A 22,271-nucleotide genomic window follows, 5' to 3' on the forward strand; every position below is an offset into this window, starting at 1 on the left:
GATCTGGATCAGTAGAAAAGTTATAGGTCAATGAACAAAATTCTGACTTGAATCACAAAAACAGAGCATCACAGCCTCTCAGTCAATTCCTAGACTTGACACAGTTTAACAGACCCAGAACCCTTTGAATGAAGAGAAGACTGGATGCCCTTTGGGAAAGATCCTGCTACACTGCCAAAAATTTATATTGTTAACCTTCCTCCCAACCTTCCACAAAGGACCTTTGGCCTTTCACAAGGGTAACTGTGCACTGGGGAAAAGTAAATGATCAGCTATTTGGAGAATTAGACATTGGCTTAAAACTGACATTAATTACAGGAGACTCAAAATGTCACTGATCCACCAGGCAGAATAAGGGTTTATAGAGGTCAGATGTTCAATAGAGTTTTAGGTCAAGTCCATCTCATAATGGGTTTATTGGCTTCCAGAACCCATTCTGTGGTTATTTACCCAGTTCCTGTATGCATACTTGGCGCAGCCATACTCAGCATTTAGTAGAATCCCCACATTGGTTCCCCAGCTTTTGTAGTAGGATTATTATGGTAGGAAAGGCCATGTGGAAGCCACTAGAAATGACTCTACCTAGCAAAATATTAAATCAATAGCAATGCAGTAGGGCTTGCTTTGGCAGCACACATACTAAAATTGGAACAATTCAGAGAAGATTAGCATGACCCTGTATAAGGATGACATGCAAATTTGTGAAGCAGTCCATACTTTGCATAGCTCCCGGAGCTTTGATCTTTTGCTGGTTATCATCAAAGAAACAATATGTGTCAAAGCTATATGTATGACATTTAATATAGAAACTGTGTTTTTCAGTACAATAGGAAAAGCAATACTGCATACCTGGAAGTATTGTGGAGATTGGTGCCACCATCAAGGACCTGAAGGATACAGAGGTGGGGATTCACACCACATACCCATTTTGTTCTATTTGGCCTGTTCAGAAAAAAAAAAAAAAATCTTGGAGGATGATAGTGGATTACTGTAAACTTAACCAGGTTTGACTCCAATTTTAGCTGTTGTTCCAGATGTTGTATCATTGCTTGAGCAAATTAACACACCCCCTGGTACCTGGTTTGAAGCTATTGATCTGGAAATTGCCTTTTTACAATACATGTTCATAAAAACCACACAGAAATGGTTTGCTTTTAGCTGTCAAAGTCAGCAATACACATTCAATGTCCTACCTCAGGGGTAAATCAGCCATCCATCCCTATTCCTCATATGGGCTGCCACACCAGACCATTTACTTATCGACCCGAAAAGCAATTAGGTTTGAATGAAGACTGGAACAAAAAGAGGTTCACCAACAGGCCCAGGCTGCTGTGAAAGCTGCTCTACCACTTGGGTCATAGGACAGAGCAGATTCAATGATGCTGGAAATTTCAGTAGCAAAGAGAGGTGCTGTTGGGAGTCTTTGGCAGGCCCTACAGGTAAATCACAATGCAGACCCTTAGGATTTTGGAGCAAAGTCCTGCCATCTTCTGCAAATATTACTATCTTTTTAAGAAACAGCTTTTGGCCTGCTAGAGGGCCTTGGAAAACACTCAAATGCTTAACCATGGGCCACAGAATTACTATGAGATCTGCGATGCCTGCCATGAGCTAGGTACTGTCTAGTCAACCAAGCCATAAAGTTGGTCATGAGCAGTAGCACTTCATCATTAAATGGAAGTGGTGTATATAAGACTGGGCTCCAGCAGGCCCTGAAGGCACAAGTAAGGTACATGAGGAAGTGGCGCACATGCACATGGTACCCACTTCTGCCACTTTACCTAGTCCATAGAAATAGCCTTATGTGGAGTTCCCTATTACTGTTAAACTGAAGAAGAGAAACCTTGGACCCAGTTTACAGATTATTCTGTGTAATACACAAGTACCACCAAAAAATGGGCAACTACAGCAGTACAGCTCCTTTCTGGTCTATCCCTGAATGACAGTGGTGAAGGGAAATCCTCCCAGTGGGCAGAACTTCATCCAATGCATCTGGTTGTTCATTTTGCTTGGAAGGAAAAATGACCTGAGATACAATTGTATACCGATTAATGGGTTGTAGCCAATAGTTTGGTTGGATGATCAGGGACATGGAAGGAACATGATTAGAAAATTGGTTACAAAGAGGACAGGTGCAGAGGTGTGGAGATAGATGTTTGAATGGGCATAAAATATGAGCATATTTGTATCTCATATGAATGATTACCACAAAGTGACTTCAGCAGACAGAATTTTAATAATCAAGGAGATAGAATGACCTGTTCTGTGGATACCAGTCAGGCTCATTCTTAAGCAGCTCTTGTCATTGCCCAATGGGTTCACGATCAAATTGGCCATGGTGGTAGGGATGAAGGCTATGTACGGACACAGCAAGATGGACTTCTACTCAACAAGGTCAACCTGGTTACAGTCACTGCTGTGTGCCCAAACTGCCAGCAGCAGAGACCACTACTCAGTCTACAATATGACCCATTCCTGAGGTGATAAGCTTGCTAACTGGCGGAAGGTTGGTTACATTAGATCACTTCTAAAATAGAAGGGTTAGCATTTTGTTCTAAGTAGAATAGACACATACTCCATATGTCTTCTTTGCTCATGATGCTTCTGCCAAAACTGCCATACGTAGAATTATTTACCATTACGTAGTCCACAAAGTATTGCTTCTAATCAAGGATCCCTCTTCATGGCAAAGGAAGTATAGGAATGGGCACATATTCATGGAATTCACTGGTCTTACAATGTGCCCCATAATTCTGAAACAACTGTATTGATAGAATGGTGGAGTGGCCTTTAGAAGATACAATTAGTGTTAAGTGGATGGTATTACTTTGCAGGGCAGGGACAATGTTTTCTAGAAGACTGCATTACTATAAATTAGCCTCCACTCTATGTTGTTGTTTCTCCCATAGTCACAATTTACAGGTCCAGGAATCAATGGGTCAAAATAGGAATGGTACCGCTCAGTGTGATTTAGTTATCTGCTACACCTTAACTGAAGTAGCCACATCAATAGATCCTATTTACAATGGGTCCACCCCCACAGTAATGGATTAACTTTAAGAACATATTTTTCCAGGGTCCACACAGCTTCAAACCACTATACTGCAGTAATCAAAATAGTGTGATATTAGCATAAGGATAGATATATGAACAATGTACTAGAATTGAAAGATCAGAAATGGACGACTCACACATCTATGGCCAACTGATTCTTTTTCAAAGGTGCTAAGTATATGCAAGTGAAAAAATAGTCTCTTCAACAAATGGTTGGAAAAACTGGATATCTACATGCAAGAGAATGAAGTAGGACTTCTAGCTCATACCAAATGTAAAAATTAAAACAAAATCCATAGGGCATAAATATAAGAGCTAAAATCATAAAATCCTTAGAGGATAAAAGGGGTAAATTTTCATGATCTGGGATTTGGCTATTGATTTTTAGATATGACACCAAAAGCATAAGCAACAAAAGAAACAAGAAATACGAAACATTTATACATCAGAGAAAATTATGAAAGTAAAAAGACAGTTTACAGAATGGGAAAAAATAGTTGCAACCCATATATCAGATAAGGGCAAAATATCCAGAATATATAAATAAATCCTGCAACTCAATAACAAAAGACAAACAACCCAATTAAAAAATAGTCAAAGGACTTGAACAGACATTTTCTCAGAAAGGATAGACAATTGGCCAATAAGCATATGAAAAGCTGCTCAACATCACTAGCCATTAGGAAGTGCAAATCAAAACCACAGTGAGATGCTACTTTACAACCACAAGGATTTCTTTTTTTTTAAGGAAAATAACAAATGTTAGAGAGGGTTGTTGGAAAATTGGAATTTTAGTTTATTGTTGATAGGAAGGTAAAATGTTACAGCCCCTGTGGAAAACAATATGGCAGTTTCTCAAAAATTGAATATAGAATTACCACATGACCTACTTATTCCACTCCTAGGTATATAGCCAGAGAACAAGTAAACAGTCTCTAACCAATACTTGTACAAAAAAGTTTATAGTAGCAATACTCACAATCACTAAAATGTGGAAACAACCCAAGTGTCCATCAACAAATAAACAGATAAACAAAATGGTACATACATACAGAAGAATATTATTTGGTTATAAGAAGGAAAGGAGTTCTGAGACATGTTGCAACATGAAAGAACCTTGAAAACGTTATGTTGATAGAAATAATCAAGGCACATAAGGACAAATATTGTGTGATGTCACTTAAAGAGAAATTTACAAATAGCAAATTTGCAGACAGAAACTAGATTAGAGGTTACGAAGGGATGGGAGGAGGTGAGAGGGGGATTTTTTAGATTGATGTAATAGAATTTTTGAAAATAAAAATTAATTTTTAAAGTCTCACTGGAAGACAAAAAACATTCAGAAGCATAAATATGTTGAAAAAGGGAGAGAGGAAATAAGTGCTCTCATATACTGTTGGTAAGAAAATGAGTTGGTGAACTTCCTAAGAGGACAATTTGGTAGTACTAACATAATATAAAAAGCATATATTTTTGACATAGTGATATCAATGCTAGAAATTCTTATACATGTATTCATGTATGTGAACAAAGTTTTTATAAACAATATTTATGGTTGCCATATCAAAACAAACAAACAGGAACTCTCTCAAGATATAAATGATCATCAGTAGAAGAATCATTAAAAATATTTTGGCTCATCATGTGATATAACTTTATAAACATGTAAAAATGGGTAGTTCTGTAAGTTCTAATTTAAAAATATGTCCAAGATCCAACAATATATATCAAACAAGTTTCAGAAAATGAAGTAGTGCAATCTTATTTTTTAAAAGTATCTATATCAATATTGTACATACATAAATGTGGCAGTTTGATATTATTTATGAATTCCAACAAGAGATATTGATTATGTTTATAAATTGGTCTGTTCCTCTGGGCATGATATCCTTAGAATGATTTGTATTTGAAGACTTTACATTTACTTGCTTAAATCAAGATTAGGGTTTTGATTCGACCACTGTCATGAAGGCATGCAGGGATGAGTCCCTGACTCCTTGGTGGGCTATATAAATGGACACTCAAAAACACAGAAGCAGCAGATATGTGAGAAAAGAGAGAGAACTCCATAGACATGGATGAGGACTTTGATCTGCACCCTGGGTAAGGATAAGCCATTAGTCAGATAGTTTGCAGTAGAAGAGAACAGAGCAGCAGAGCCCACTGCCAGTCTACAGCTGACATCTGAAGAAGCTGGACCCACGGAGCCTTTAGAGGAAAGAGGAAGGCTGAACTCTTGCAGATGTCGCCCACCATCTTGCTTCAACATGTGGCAACAGAGTTTGATGAGGAGTAATGTTAGTTGAACTCTTTAGGGCCTTGTAATTGTAAGCTTTTACTCCAAATAAATATCCTTTATAAAAGCCAACAGATTTCTGGTACTTTGCATCAGCATCCCTTTTGGCTGACTAATATAATAACAACAACAACAACAACAACAACAAAAAAAAAAACAGTGAAATGTCCTTATTTATAGGGAGTAAGCCTGAGAATGCAGAGAATTGGGGATTTTAAATGTTTTTTTCTGAGATATGTTTTTATATAGTTCAGAATTTTTCTATGAACACACATTTAAATATAACACAAATTAAAATATACTAATAGAATTATCAAAGTAGCTAGGCTTTGTATGTAAGATTATTAAGAATCAACTCATCAGAAACATGAAACAATTAATAACATGAGTACTGTGTGATGATTAGACTTTGGGTGCATATATGCAGAATCATGGATCACTCCCTGTGAGGAATGAAGGAATAATCACGTATAGTGGAGAGGATCATGGGTTAGGGACAATAGATGGTGTTGTTTCTTAAGCTGTGATCTTTATTGCTTTGTGACTTATGGCTAGTTACTCAAATTCTCTAAGCCCCACTTTCTTAATCTATAAATTGGAGATAATAAGTGTGGCTGATGTGCATCGAATGCTTAATATGTGATTGGTTGCTTATCTTATTAAAACCCCACACCAAATCCTTTAGGAAAGTACTGCCATTATTTCTATTTTTCAGATGAGGACACTGAGGAACAGACAAATTAATTAACTTGCCTCAAATTATTTAGTAAAGAAATGTTAGCCTTGGATTTTTAATCCGAGCAGTTTAACTTAATAGCCTAACCACTAAATCAACAGTCCATACTATTCTCTCCCACACTAATAGCTCATTTTACTAGACAAATGGATATTGTATGTGACTTTTTTAGCAGAATGTTTGACATTCAGAAAGTTCTTATTTAATCACAATATTTTCTTATGACAGGGATTATCATACTCATTTAGTTTCCTAGGCTGCTTAAGCAAATACCATGAAATAGTTTGGCTTAAAAAATGGGAATATTTTTGCTTATGGTCTGAGGCTAAAATAAAATTCAAATCAAGGCATCATCGAGGCAGTGCTTTCTCCCTGAAGACTGGCTGCCAGTAATCCTTGGTTCCTCTGTCACATGGCAAGGTTTGGCAGTGTTTCCTGGTCTCTCCTTTTTCTTCTGGATTTTGTTGATTTTGGCTTCTTATTTCCTGTGGCTTTCTCTCTCTATCTGAATTTCATTCTCTTATAAATGACTCCAGTATCAGCATTAGGACCCATCCTAGGCCACACACCTTAACTGAAGAAACCCCATCGAAAGGTTCTCTTTACAATGGGTTCACATCCACAGGTTTGGATTAAATTTAGAAATGTTTTTCTGTGTCTCATATATAACTTAAAACCACCACACACACTATGTTCTGAGGAGACCAATAGTATCTCTGAGGGGGCCAGAGAGCAGAAAACTGAAGAGCCAAGTCTTTGTTTAATACATTGAGCTTTGACCTCAGATTTAAACATTTGATTGCTAAAAATAAAATTGTACACAACAGTGATTTATGTGTTACAACTGAAAAAATAAAGTGACATCCATGCAAGGTACATTTCCTCCCCATAATCAACCAGTTAGTGGCAGAACTTTTCATTTCTTCTTGCCTTCCTTCCTTGCTCCCTAACTCCTTTCTTCTTTTTTTTCCTTTCTTTCTGCATATAGGATAGGTTGGGGAGGCATTTATTTGTGACACAGGTAAAAGCTACATTTAAAGTGAAGTCTGTGCACCTAAATCCATGATCTTATTGAAGCTGTGTATGTTTAATGAACCAATAAAAATGGCATAATTGTTTGGAGCTGAGTCATTGACGATGAGAGGTGGGGATTCAAGGTGGAAGAAAGTCACTGTAAGACTGCCATTAGACAAATATACAGGTGCAGTAAGGATGTGTGCCAAGTAAACTAAGATGGAATGCTGATATTTAGGAGTGGAAGGAAAAACAGATCCCTAATTAGAAATTGCACTTCAGAGAATATTATGTATTGATGGTAAAGTTGGAGCTAGTTGTGGTATGTGAGATGGCAGAATAACATGGTTATCAGATCTCACAGCTGAGGGGTTGGCAGAGTTGTCCACACAAAGTTAAGGATGGAAGGTCATGGCTACCTGCGGGGTATGGTGTGACAACTTTTATACTAGCATAGGTGTGGTAGTTTGATATTATTTATGGATTCAAAAAAGAGATAAAGATTATGTTTGTAAACTAGTCTGTTTCTCTGGGTATGATACCCTTTGATTGTATTAAATTCAAAAGTTTTAAGTTTATGTACTTAAATCAATTTAAGGCCTTTGTTTGGACCAGTCAGTAGGGCCTGGCTCAGAGTTGAGTCCCCATCCCCTGGGGCTATATAAATGGACACTCATTCAGGAAGACACACAGGAGAAGACACAGAAGAGGACAGAATTTAGTCGTTTTGGTCCTGCGATGTGGCAAAAGGAGAAGGCTCAAACAGCTCTTGGGGAGAGCTGAGCCATTCGCCTGATAGTTTGCAGCTGTAGAGAACAGAGTTCTGAGCAGCTGAGGAGGCCTGGAAAGAAATCAGCCCTCAAGCGACACCTGAGATTGCAAGAAGCTGGGCTCACAGAGACTTAAGAAGGAGGAAGGCTGAACTCGCGCAGAGATCAGCAAACATCTTGCTTCAACACATGGCAACAGACTTTGGTGAGAAAATACCCATTATGTTACCTTGAGTAGGGCTCTTTAGGACCTTGTGACCATAAGCTTTTACCCTTAAATAAATACCCTTTATAAAAATCAACAGATTTTTGGTACTTTGCATCAGTAGCCCTTTGGCTGACTAATACAATAGACTATAATGTTACAGCCAGCACAGAGTATCCATGTTGGTTCTTTCAATTTTGTCCAACGGCAGAGATGAAAGAGAACACAGTTTTCGTGAGTCCATTCCTGGAATATATTAAAGATGTTTTAGGATTTTTTCATGTGGGATAATGGTATCCTCTGGAAGGTGCGATAGGCATTGAAGTAGAGAATTGGGCAGGAGCAACCAAACTTTATTTCCTGATTCTTACTAACTAGATAGGTAATTGGACACAGCCCATGTGATGGTAGAATAACCTTAAATGATGCTATTATTTCAATTGTAGTCCTTCGAATCTTCAAAACCCTGTTACATTATTTATTTGCTTGATGTTTTCCCCAAGTTTTAGTATGGAATCACCTCAGTTTTTATAAATCTGTTAATACTACTTCTGCTTGGATATATATTATTTGGTAAAATTGTCAGCTTTTACATTATATATTTTCTCTGCATCTTTGTTTTAAGTTTTGGGTTTTTGATATTACGGTATATTCTTGATTACCTTTATATCATTTTCAAAGCATTACCAAAAGATCATCACAAATATTATTGAAAATACAAGGTTGTAACAATATAGACTTTTACTTAATGGAAAAATTAAAAATACCTATAATTTGTAATCTCCAAATTGGGGAGGTCAGGAGGCAGAACATATTAATACATATTTATTGCAATTTAGGATACTGATTAGTTTATGGGTTGTTGCTCAGGCATTGAAATAAACCACCTTTCTCAACACCCTGGATAAAATAAAATGTTATATATGTATATTAGATTTCTGTTTAATTACAAACTGCATTTCCATGCAACTTTTCCTTTAATTTTAAAAGGCACAGGTATTAACTCAATTTATGCACTAAAGACTTGTCATACTTATTTTCCTTAAGTGAATTTGTTTTTGGTTTGTGTAAGAATACCCTAGAGTATATACTAATTTTTGTTTTTAAAATTGAAGTAACATGCAATTTTAAAATATTATAATATCAATTCCCTTCTAACCACAAGTGAGTTTTCATAGAAATATTACTGCTTTGCTCCTTTGTAGATGAAGATTTCTAATGAAGTATCTAACAAATTCTTGTTGCGCAGGTGGGATTGAGTCCTGTTTCTAAACAAAATATCTTTCCCATGGTGTAAGGGTCTAAGAGAAATAACTGATGAAAAGTAAAAGTTAAAGACTTAAAGCTAAAAACTATGCAAATATAAAAATCAAATTTATATGTGAAACAATTAGCAAACATAAAAATAGACACCTGAATAGAATCGTCCCCCTCAGATTAAACTTGTTTACCCAATTTTTTAGTATCAACTATGTCCACATCGTGGAGAACTGTCAAGAGAGCTGACATTCTTAGAAGACATAACATCACCTGTAACCTTTAAAGAAAGTTGCTTTGTGAAACCCCTAAAGGCAGAGTGGTCAGACTGGCATTTGTATAGTGTGGTGGGAGATGTTAAAATAGTAACACATAAAACCCTTTCAAACAGTTTTTATGCCATGGACAGTGAGGCCTTTGGAAAGAAATCTATAAGGAGTGATTTGTCCCCACTTATATAAAGTGGAATAATTTCAGACTTTTTTTTTCCACATTAGAAAGTGTTATATCCAAAGTGAATAATAAATCAAATTTAAAATTTTTAGTCTTGATGTATACATCTCTGAGAATATTATTTTTAAAGCTAACATTTCCTCATTCTCTGCAGCACTAAAGTCTAATTTTATAACTTTGCAAATTTTTTCAATCACTTTCTTTGGTATAACAATTACAAGTGCAACATATTTGTAATAAAACTGTCAACCATGGTTCAATTCAAAATGTGTCATGGGGAAGTCAGACTTTTGAAGTGGTAAAAGTCACGTACTTTTCTTTGAGAAGCAGTGAAGACAGGCTCACAGGATACTTCAAAATCAAATAGTAATTTATCCAAACTCACTACAGTTTGAAATACAACTTTTAATAACTAAAAAGTAAATTTGAAGGATGGACCTAAACCTTTGTCTCCACCTTTTAGAGCAATGTTGGCATGCAATTCTTTTCCTCAACTGTTTTGTATCCTAAAAGTAGATTAAATTACTGCATATTTTGAAGTAGTATAGGACTATACACCAAGATTTGACCTTAAATCAGCTGCATTTTACCTTCAATGGGCCTTTGAGATCACTGTGATGATTATGTTTATTTTTGTACATGTGAAATATAAAAATGAGGCTATCCCTCCTAACCTCTACCATGCAAATTATCTTTGGAAGATTTTCAAGCATCACAATATACTCATATTCTGTATATATTCTTTAATTCTGAATATACTCTGTAATTACTATTGTATAATATCCCCTTGTATTAGTCAGTCAAAGGGGTGCTGATGCAAAATACCAGAAATCAGTTGGTTTTTATAAAGGGTATTTATTTGGGGTAGAAGCTTACAGTAACCAAGCCATAAAGTATAAGTCACTTCCTCCTCACCAAAGTCTGTTGTCATGTGTTGGAGCAAGATGTCTGCAGATGTCTGCAAGACTTCCTGGGTTCCTCTCTTCCTGGGACTTGTTTCTCTCCAGGCTCAGCAGCTCAGGGCTTTGGTCTCTGCAGCTGCAAACTATCTGGTGAACAGCTCATCTCTCTTCCCAGGGCCTCTGCTGTGTCTAAGGAGCAGTCTCTATTCCTCTGTGTTTCTTCTCCTGTGTGTTTACTTCCCAGGCTCCAGCTCAAAAACTTCAACCTCCCTTCTCTGTGTTCCCCTTGGTGGGGTGGGGACTTAATGTCCTACTGATGTGGCCCAATCAAAGGCTTCATCATTATTTAATCAAGTAAAAGTAAAACCTCTGACTCCAACACACTCAAATACACCCAGAGGAAAAGACCAGTTTACAAAAATAATCCAATATTTCTTTTTGGAATTCATCAATAATATCAAACCACTATACCCTTTAAGTTTATACATCAGAGATCTAGCCACATTGCCTAATTTTCTGCACTTATTCACCAAGATTCAGCATTCCAATAATCCATAATTGTGTGATGATCTGTAGTGTTCATCTTATTAAATACTTTCAATTCAACAATAGTTTATAACTGAGGCTTAGGAGATATTATCTCTGCAGCTCTTAGTTTCTCACAGTTGGTATTTTGTATTCTAAAAGGAAAGCAGGGAAGTGTGTATATCTTTGTGGGCTGAGCTCCTGCTTCCCATGTATGAGGTCCTGGGTTCAATTTCCAGAACCTCCTAAAAAAAAAGAAAAAGAAAAGCAATGTTAAAGTACTGATGGTCCTTTTCTATTTAACCAAACAAAATATTCTACTTAGATGCTGTATTAGTCAGCCAATGGGGTGCTGATGGAAACTACCAGAAATCTGTTGGGTTTTATAAAGGGTATTTGTTTGGAGTAAAAACTTACAATGAAAGCCCTAATTGTAAGGCCCTAAAGAAAAGAGTCCAATTCAAGGTACTATAAGAGGCACTTTCTCATCAAAGTCAGCTGCTTTCTGTTGAAGCAAGATGGTTGCTGATTTCTGCAAGTGTTCAACCTTCCTCTTCCTCTTAAGGCTTTGTGGGCCCACTTTCTTCTGATCTCAGCTGTAGGCTGGCATAGGGCTCATTTCTTTCCAGGTCTTCTCAGCTGCTTAGCTGCTCTGTTCTCTTCAGTCGCAAACTGTCAGGTGAATGGCTCATTTCTCCCTTGGGCTTTATATGCTTGAGCCTTCTCTTTTGTGTCACATGACAGGACCAAAATGACCAAGCTCTCACCTTGTCCACATGTCTTAAGTGAGTGCCCTTTATATCAGCCCACCAAGGAGGTGGGGACTCAACCCTGAGTCACATTCTACTGAATCAAAACTCCAATCCTAACAGGTAATTTAACCAAGACATGACAGCTGAATCTAATGCATTCAAAGTATATCACACCCAAGAGAACAGATTAGTTTACAAACATAATCTTATTTGGGGGGGGGGGAATTCGTAAATAATATCAAACTGCCACAGTTGCTGATATATTTTAAAAATATGAAGGGTTTTGAATATAGTAATATAGTAACATACATTTATGGCTAGGGTTTGAACCATAGTTCATTTAATATATATATATGTATATATTCCATATTCCAGATATGGGTCTCCTATTTGAATGCTATCTCCTAAAATGAGCTGCTATGTTTAATTTTCATATCAAGGACTTCTCCAAATTGCATTTTAGGTTCCTAGATTGTAGAGACCTCATTTTGTGAATGATTGAATCCTTCTTGTTAATAAAACAGGGTTTTTGGGAGCCCACCCCAATCAAGATGGAGAGTGAGAAGTTTCAGGCCTCTGTGTCCTCACAGAAACTTTGAACAACCCACAAGAACTGGCAGAAACATTTTTATCAAAGCTTCCAGAAGACAATTAAAAGATTGTAGTGACAGGGTAAGCTCTGAATTAAGAAAAAGATATCTTATTTTTTGTTGTTGTAAATTCATAAGTTTTACTATACACTTATTGTTGATTTATGTTCATGTATAAATGATATATTTTGATAAAATTTTGTTTAAAAAAAAAAGAAAGAAGCCTTCTTAAAAGTGATAGGATCTTTTGGTACTCTGGCTGCACTAACCTTATCTCTGTCTGGTAATGGTCTGAGAGGTATATTGTCCCAAAACTTGCCTTGTTTGTAGAAGGCAGATCATAGAGCTCTTCTAATGAAAGTTGTGTGAGAACAAAGAGGCTCCCTGGGGCAAGGGATTGCTGATTATAGGACACAGAGTGCAGTGCCTGGGACTGTGAGGAAACTCATTCCTAAGAAGAGGAGATATTTGTATCTGTGTAAATAGGGGGAATTCCTAGGGCCACATGTGAATGTCCAAGACAAGATACATGTGCAAAAAGGATCAAGTAGGTCCCTACACTTTAGCTGGGAACAATTATCTAAATTTATTGTATGGATAAGCTCTGCAGAGGGGCACTGACACAAGTCAATATGCAAAAACTGAGAAAGGAATTTTATTTCATTCTTTTATTAGCTCCTAATAAATCCCTTTCATAAAAAGAAATCCCTTTCATAAAACTAACTGGATATACACTCAAGGAACAGACACCTCAGAGACTAAATTCCCACTGATAACACATTAAAATATAAAAGCATTTGCATTTCAACAAAAGATTATAAAACATCCAAAGAAACAGGAAGTGATGGCCCAAGCAAAGAAGAAGATTAAAACATTAGAAACTATCCATGAGAGAGACCAGACTGGGACATTCCAGACAAAGACTTATAAAAAAGGTCTTAAATATACACAAAGAACTAAAGGAATACATGGAAAAAGAACTAAAGAATAGCAGGAAAATTATAAACACAAAGAGAATAGCAATGCAGAGATAGAAATTATGAAAATGAACCAAACAATACTGAATACAGTAACAGAATTTAGAAATTTCCTAGAAGGGTTCAGCAGCAGATTGGACCTAGCATAAGAAAGAATCAGTGAACTTGAAAATAAGACAATTGAAATCATCTAGTCTGAGGAGAAGAAGGAAGAAAGAATGAAGAATTGTGAACAGAGCCTGAGGATACCAATATATGCATTGAGGGAATCCACAAAGGAGAAAGAAGATAGAAAGGAACAGAGAGAATATTTAAAGAAATAATAGCTGAAAACTTCCGAAATTCAACAAAAGACATAAATATATACATCCAAGATGCTTAACAAACTACAAATTAGGATAAACCCAATTAGACCCAATTAGGCTCGATTAGATCCATGCTGTGAGATATTAAATGTCAACAATAAAGAAAGAATTCTGAAAGCTGCAAAAGAAAGCAATATGTCATGAAAATGGAGCTTCCCTCCCAATAATATTAAGTGCTGATTTCTATAGAAAACCATGGAGGCAAGAAAACTGTGTAAAGATATATTTAAAACACTGAAAGCAAAATCACGCCAACCAAGAATTCAATATCTGGCAAAACAATCTTTAAAAAATGTGGGGGAGATTAAGATATTCTTACATTAAAATTGAGGAAGTTCATCAACACTGGACTGGCACTGTAAGAGATGCCAAAGAGAGTCCTATAGATTGAAAGGAAAGGACAATCAAGAACAATCAACAATACATCGAAGCCACTTGAAGAAATAGAGATCACTGGTGAGAATAATGACAGGGATAAATATAAATTCCAGTACTGTTGTAATTTTCGTTAGTAACTCCACATTTTACTTCCTATAAGATCTCAAAGAAAAATGCATAAAATATAATGATAAATCAATTGTTTTAATTCATAAAGTATAAATATGTAATTTGTAAAAACTGCATAAAGATGAAATAGGGGTATAGGTACATAGCTTATATGTGCTGTTGACGTTAAGTTGGTATCAAAGCAATTAGATTATTTTAAATTTAGGATGTTAAACTTAAGCCCATGATAGACATAAAGAAAATATCAGAAAATTTGCAAACTCATAGAGACAGAAAGTATTGTATAGGTTATCAGAGGTATGGGAAGGGAGAGTGGGGTTTTAAAGCAAAAATTGTGTTTGAGGTGAAGTTAAATTTCTTGTAGTGGATGAGGATGAGGTTACTGCAACATTGTGAATGTGATTAATTCCACTGAACGTTATGCTTTGGAGCAGTTGAAATGGGAAGATTTTTTGTACATGTGTTTCTACAATTAAAAAAAAAAAAGAAATAGAAACTAAAGTGGTAATGGCAATTAAATATTACACGTGGTACTGGATGTATCTAAATACAAAGGATATTATTGGGTCATAAGAAAAAGTTGGAATATAGAATGTAAGCTTTATATCAATGTTAAATTTCTTGAACTTGATAAATGCACTTATGGTTAATTACATAATTTAATATCCTTGTTCATAGGAAGTGTACATGGAAACATCATGTGTTCAAGAAGTATGACGTACACAACCTTCTTTCAAATATTCAGAAATTAGATGATGATGAAGATAGATAGATAGATAGATATATTAGATAGAAAAACAGAATGAATGGTATAGCAATGTGGCAAAATATTAAAATTGCTATATCTGGGTGTCTGGGATAGAGATGTATTGGAGTTCTCAGCACAGTGTTTGTATTATTTTTGCAACTATCCTGTAAGTGTGAAATTATTTCAATATAAAAAGTTAAACCAAACAAACAAAAATTAGAGTTTTACATGTAGTAGTCATTCAATTTCTAAAAATGTAAAATTACACTTTTAAAATTTTTCCAGAGAGTTTCTAAATCATGGCATGGGCATTTTGGTAGGGTACTGGGAGTTCCTGAATTTACTTATTAGGATATGTTAAAAATTAATTGTAACAACTTCATGCCTTCTCAAGCAATCAGGCAATAGGCACACCATGAAATAGTACCATTATGTAGAGATTTCCCTAGGCAAATACTCCATCCATGGAGAAAAGTTTGATTCCTGAGTCTACCTTGCTTCTTTGTTCATTTTAGTCCTCTGAGTTATGTATAATTTATTGGGAAGATTATCATCTAGAAAGTTTTCCAGATTTATCTTTAAAGAATTGAACTTGCCTATTACGAGATTCTCTAGGTCATCTTACATTGGAAATTCTTTTAAATTGAATGACATTCTTTAGGAAGCATACTAGAATTTTTTTTTAGAGTGTGGAGAGCATAAATATGTTGTGTTTTCTGTTACTGGCTTAAGTTTTAGTAATAAAAATCTATTATTGCTGTTATGACCATAATTTAATTTTGATAGAGGATTCTATTTACTGATAGCAATATAATATTTCAAAAACATTTATTAAATCAAGTTATATATTTCCACAAGTGACTTGCTTAATATATAAAAACAAATCATTCCATACTAGGAAATTCTTCATCATCTCTAGTTAGAAATATGTAGAATGTCATCTTGTTCTTAGATAATGGTGGCACAAATCTGATTATTTTAGTTTTCTTGGCAGACAAAAAAAAACCATACTGGAATTCACACTTTAGTGAAGTCAGTTTTCTAAGATAAAAGAGTATAACAAAGAACAGCCTTTACTTAAGGTGTTTTAGTCAGTGCCATCTTCCTGCAAGTTACACACACACACACACACACACAGCCTAGGAAGTACTTATTGATCCTATGGCAAACTTTTAATTCACTAGGTCACTTGCTTTGTGAAGTTCATTATGACCAATCTCTGTGAAAGAGAGAAAGTGATTTTTCATAACTGACTTTGATATATAAACTCTTTCTTTTTTGGCATTGAAATAAGATATAAAAGTCAGTGACAGCCAACCGGCCTGATTTGCTTGGATGTTTCCTATCATTGATCTCAGGTTTGAACCTTAACCTTTTGAACTGACCATTTATTTCTGGTATATCTGGTCATATTTTGTGTTCTTTGTTCTACTTCAACAATTCTAATTATTCATAACCGTGCTGCTTTCCTCTAGTGGAAGGGAACCTAGCTGAATGGAATTTGTTTGGTCAACACAAGGCTTTGTTAGAAAATAATTATTCCTAGTCCCAAGGTATTTTAGACTTTTAAATTATTATTATTTTGTATATCCTATTCCTTTTCAGTAATTTAAATATTCCCTGTACTCTCTGTACTTCTAAAATGTTGGATTAAACCTAATGTATAAAATCTAGTGGAATAGTTGACAAAATCTGTTAGAAAAACAGTAAATATATGTAGAACATTTAGAAAAAGACCCTGAAGAATATGATTTGCATATTTTAATGTGTGTATATGCTTGACTATACAAAGTGGTAACAAAAATTGACTCTGGATAAGCTAAAAGAATTATGGTTGTTGGTCACAGACTTTTGCTTATCTCTATTTCTTGATTTCTCTTTAATGGAGCCTGTATTGCTTCTGTAAAGTAATTCTGCTTCCATTTCTCATGCCTAGGGCTGACCTTCTAAAGATACCCAAAATGAGGAGATGAAAGACAGAACTGGCCTGAGGAGACTGAAAATACACAGGGAAAATGCCAGTGGGCAAGTCACACAAATATGAGCATATATGCGTGAATGTGTCTGTGCACACACACATGAAAATACACATGCAGTTTTTTGTCTCAGGATATAACACAGCAAGATATTATTCTAGTCAGAGATTAAACAAAAGAGTTCCTAGAGAGAAGGAATCAGCTAATAATACTCAAATGCTCTATAAATCTTCACAGTAGTCTGAGGATTGGACGCTGATCTATTCTGTCTAGTTTACTGCCCCTGTGACTCTTCTGCAGTGCAAAGAAAAAGATACTGATTTAGCAGACAGGATCAGCATGATGCAATTACTGGTAGGAAATGCACATAGTACTGTCACTTTGAGAACAAAGTTGTAACTTTTTCCAGTTTCAAAATATTTTTAAACATCCTGTAATTTTGTTCAATACGTGGTTTAGTGTCTACAGTTATAAAGTAACTTATTTGTACATAAACTACAGACTCAACATTTAGTGAGCTTTTGGCTGATATAAAATATCAACAGAATTCTAGAAATCTTGTGTGTATGCATGTAGGACAGTCACATAAAAGTAATGAATTCCTGAAGATCCAGCATAATTCAAAACCAGCATAATTTAAGAAAAGTTAATAGAAGAATAAATGTAAATGATGAATGCCTAATTCTAATATATAAATATTCAAATTTCTAGCATATTTTTTAAAACTTCTTTTTATATTCTCATAATTTCTCTAAGACATTCACAGCAATGTCTCCAATATTAATATTATGGAGAATTACATTGATTCAGGCATAATTTATGTACGTCAGGGTCCATTCAGGAGATGTAATCTGTGGAGTGATATGAACAAGGGGAAAGTTTATAATAAAGACTTATTAATTTTAACAGAGGATTGCAGTAATGGGGGTGTATTAGTCAAATAGCTCTAGGGAAACAGATGTACATAGTTAAACATTACAAGATTTTTTAAAAAGAATTGTCTCGTGACTGTAGGTTTGGACAAGTCCAAATTTCAAAGTGCATACCTCAAGCTGGGAACTCCAGTGAAGGTTTGTGATGAATTCCCCAGGAGAAACTGTCTGTCTGAAGTAAAGATGGAAATTCTCTCTTCTGATTGCTGAAATTATCACTTCTCCTTTTAAAGCTTTCAATTGTTGGATGACACTTCTCTCATTGTTGGAGAGCATCTCCTCAGTTGACTATAGATGTAATCAGCCATAGATGCAATCAGCTTACTAATGATTTAAGTCCACGAAATATCCTCACAGTAACAACCAAGCTGATGCTTGCTTGACCAAAGAACTGGGCACCACAACCTGGCCAAGATGATGCATGAACTTAACCATCATAGAAGGCCTGACTAGTACGAGGTAAAAAGAATCCTAAAGGATATATATAAGAATACAGATGATTAGCAAACACTACTCCTAGGTTTGGAAAGAGAAAAAATAAGGAAGAGTTGCCACTCCAGTACTGAGATGCAGGCCTTGTTGGAGACTTGGTGGAGCCACAGTTGTGGCTCCCTGGATAGCAGAGAAGTCCCTGTGCCACTACAAGGCAGAACTTGCCCGAAATCCACCTTCTAAGGAGCTCAGGTAGAGATATTCATTGGGCGGTATCTCTCCAGAGCAGGTGTTCTTAATCTTTTTTGTTCCACAGACCCCTTTGCCAGTCAGGTAAAAATCATAGACCCTTACTAAGTCCACACTATATTGTGTATTATTTAATATATCAAACCTGCACCAAAACATCCCTGCAAGAATGTTTTTTCAATTTGAATACAACCTCACCCACCCCTTGTTAAGAACCCCTGCTCTGGAGGCACTCACTACAAAACTGCCCGATGAGCTTGATGAGGGAAGCTGCTGGCTCTCGAGTTGGAATAATGTATTATGCCACCACAATGTTAGATAATGCTGACACAAACTTGATCCTTTTATTTTACTTGGCAAAGGCCAGGTACCATGGCAGCTACCTGTGCTATAGGAGCATGGTCCTGGGGTAGCTGCATGTGCTGCAGGAGCCTCCCAGTGAACACACCAGAACCAGGAAACCACTTCCTCAAGCAGATGCCTTCCAATGACCTCTATTTAAAAAGTTTAACATGATGCTAGTTGAAAAAAGAAAATTACTTTAAGGGCTCTGCTCCATTCTCATAAAACAAAAATTGAAGGTTGCTTGTTGAGCTGAAGGGCAAAAAGTTGATAACTGACATAGCCTCCATCTTAATATTTTATGGCCTCTAAATTTTGCTACCAGGTTGTTTTTTATTTTTCCTAGCAAAAGCACCATTATGTCCCACTAATGATCACTTGAAAAATAGAAACCATGAAAAGATTTTGAATCAAACTAATTGTAGATATTAAAATAATGACATAATATACACAACAAATCACCCCCAAGGGTGTTTAAGCACTTAAAATTATGCTGCTTGCATGATAGGCATATTTACTAACTTAACTGAATTTATAATTCAATTAGTTCACACAATCTAAAAAATTAAACACTTATCAATGCTTTTAATTCTCTTGATATTCATGTTATTTTACAGTTTTCAGAAAATGAAATTCAAAGACAATTTATATCATTATTTCAGTTAAATTGTGACTTCACTGTCTAGGTGAATCCTCCATTCCACAGTTAAACCATTATCTCTCTAAACTCCTTTCTTTGGGAGAACAGTTAAGCAAGTGCATAATGATCACCCTATACCTATTACCACTTTAAGGGAAAAAATTGTTTAGTCTTTCAGGTGATGACTCAGTTATTTTCCAAAGACACCCTAAATTGCCTTTCAACCTGAGCTTGCATGTACTTTATACATTAAAATTGTACTTTGGGTGGATTTCCTTAGCTTCTAAAGCCATCTTACTTTTCAGAGTTTCACATTTTTCTTAGAGCATAATAGTTTGGGGTTCTGGGCCTAGAGCCCAATAGTTTATGTCCAAATCTCTAATTTGAATTAGTCATTCTCTGAAATTTATGCATGCTGTTTAACTCTTCCCTTTAGTTTCCCAACCAAATGAAGAAGAGACACTATTTTCACTGATTATGCTGAAATCAATATCAGTATATTTCAGAATGCTTCATCACTAGGAAAAAATAGGCATAGGTTGTCATTTATAAGGGCTTTTCTTCAAGTTGAGTTTTTCCTTTCTTAAAACCAGTGCTAATACTATAAGGAGAAAAGCATTTTCCGAGATGGGCCCTTGGTTGACATTCTTGGCTTATGAAAGACAATGATTTCATGTAAGAGAGTGCCAGGTATGCCTTTGGGCTTTATATTAATTTGTGAAACATTCCTTTCATTATGTTTCCCATTCAAAAATTATGCACATTTGAATCAAAGCCCAATGACAGTGTCTAGTAACTGAAAAATATTTATTTCTCCTTGGAAATCATACCTGCTTAATTACCCAATCTTTTGGGACACAGCCAAAGCCTGGAGTGAGTCTTGTGTTTTAGCAAGAAAAGAGAAAAATAATTTGGTGCTGAGGGGAAACAACTCTCTTAAAGCCCTTGTAGACCATCTTGTCATGTTTTGAGTTGCCCTGCTAGGCTGCCGCTCTCTTCTGGTTTTATATCATTAGAGTTCATGTCATATGATAACCTCAATATAAAAAGTTCTGTTCCTTTAACTCCCTTCTTTTTTTCTTCTGCTTTCTCATATTCATGTTCCTCTTGCTTTAGCTTGTTCATACTCTGGGAGTAATGGAGTGAAGTTAATATAAGACAGTTAACTCTCAATTACTCAGGGGATAATTATCCTGTCTATTGATTGCACTGTCCAGCCTCTGCTTTCCCTGTCTTTTTAAAGGGCGAGTGACCACCCATTAGCACATAAAGTAGGAAAAAGTAGGGGGTGGAGAGGGAAAGTGATAAAATTCAAATCTATTTTACAATTTATTAGCAGCTGCAGTTAAGAGCTTGGGTGAATGACAGAATGTGGTTTGGGGACCTGTATATTTAATTTGGTCCTACTTTTCCTTGCCATCTCTTACCATGGATAATTGAGTTGGCTTCAATTCCTTATGATCATATATTCAATTCTCAGACTTTTTTTTTTATTGCTTGAAAGCAATGACTTAATTGATAAGGTGTCTGAGTAAGCTATAGATAAAGTATTATAAATGTCATTTTTCAAATAAGGAAACTAAGACACAGAGTATTGAAACTGAAGAAGGGACACTTGGTGGAATCATAAACAACAATAAACTTTTCACTTATTGGAGTGATTCACAGATAAATCCATCTAGCATTCATCTTATCCAACATTCCGTACAGGAGTCTCTGAAGCTAGTATAACACTGCAGTGAAGAGATCTGATTTCACAGTAGGCCTGGAGTTTGTGTCTCAGTTTTGCTTCCTTTTTGTGATTTCTTGATATATAGATATATTTTATATAAGTGTTATATATAAGTGTTTTAGATATATATAATACTTTGCAGAATGGGTAGACTATGGTAAGCATGCACTAAAGAATTAGTTTAACTCAAATTGCAGCAATAAAATTGTAATTATAATAATACTAACAACGTCTCTGAGTTATTTTAATATTTCAAGAAGTGTAAATGAAGTCATATGTTTATATGTGGTAAGACCATGTAGGCAATTACTTAATGAATGTGGGCTTATATAACACCATAATCTCTGAAATTATAGTTCTAGGAATTCTTTGTGGTAGAAAGTTTGGAAATCAATAATCTAGTTCAATTCTCTTATTTTATGATTATAAAAACTCAGGCCCAAAGAGTACAAGTTCACCCATCTAGTTAAAGGCAGAGATGGTAATAGTTCTTAAGAATCATTTTTCTCCACATTTGCACTATTAAATTGCCAATGGTTTAATTCCTAAAACTGATAAGTGACTTGTCTTTCCTTCACTACCCTGCAGAGTCCACAATGCCTGGGTTCTTAATTGCCTGATTTGAAATGGGACCAAAGAATAGTCTTTTAGCATTGTTTTTTAGTTTTCTGAATATAGGTCCTTTATGTCCTTCATTAAGTTTATTCCTACATATTTGATTCTTTTAGTCGCTCTTAAAAATGGGATTTTTTCCCCTGACTTCCTCCTCAGATTGCACATCATTAATGTATAGATACATTATTGATTTTTACATATC

The 22,271-nt window shown here is 35.5% G+C and overlaps 1 non-coding gene across 1 annotated transcript; it reads left to right on the plus strand.

Annotated features, from left to right (window-relative positions):
* Positions 1–619: 619 nt before the first annotated feature.
* Positions 620–721, plus strand: LOC111762249 (U6 spliceosomal RNA). The gene has a single exon (XR_002795413.2). It is a non-coding gene; the product is annotated as a U6 spliceosomal RNA (small nuclear RNA).
* Positions 722–22,271: the final 21,550 nt, after the last annotated feature.

Source organism: Dasypus novemcinctus, chromosome 2, assembly GCF_030445035.2.
Source record: "Dasypus novemcinctus isolate mDasNov1 chromosome 2, mDasNov1.1.hap2, whole genome shotgun sequence".
Taxonomy (NCBI): Eukaryota; Metazoa; Chordata; class Mammalia; order Cingulata; family Dasypodidae; genus Dasypus; species Dasypus novemcinctus.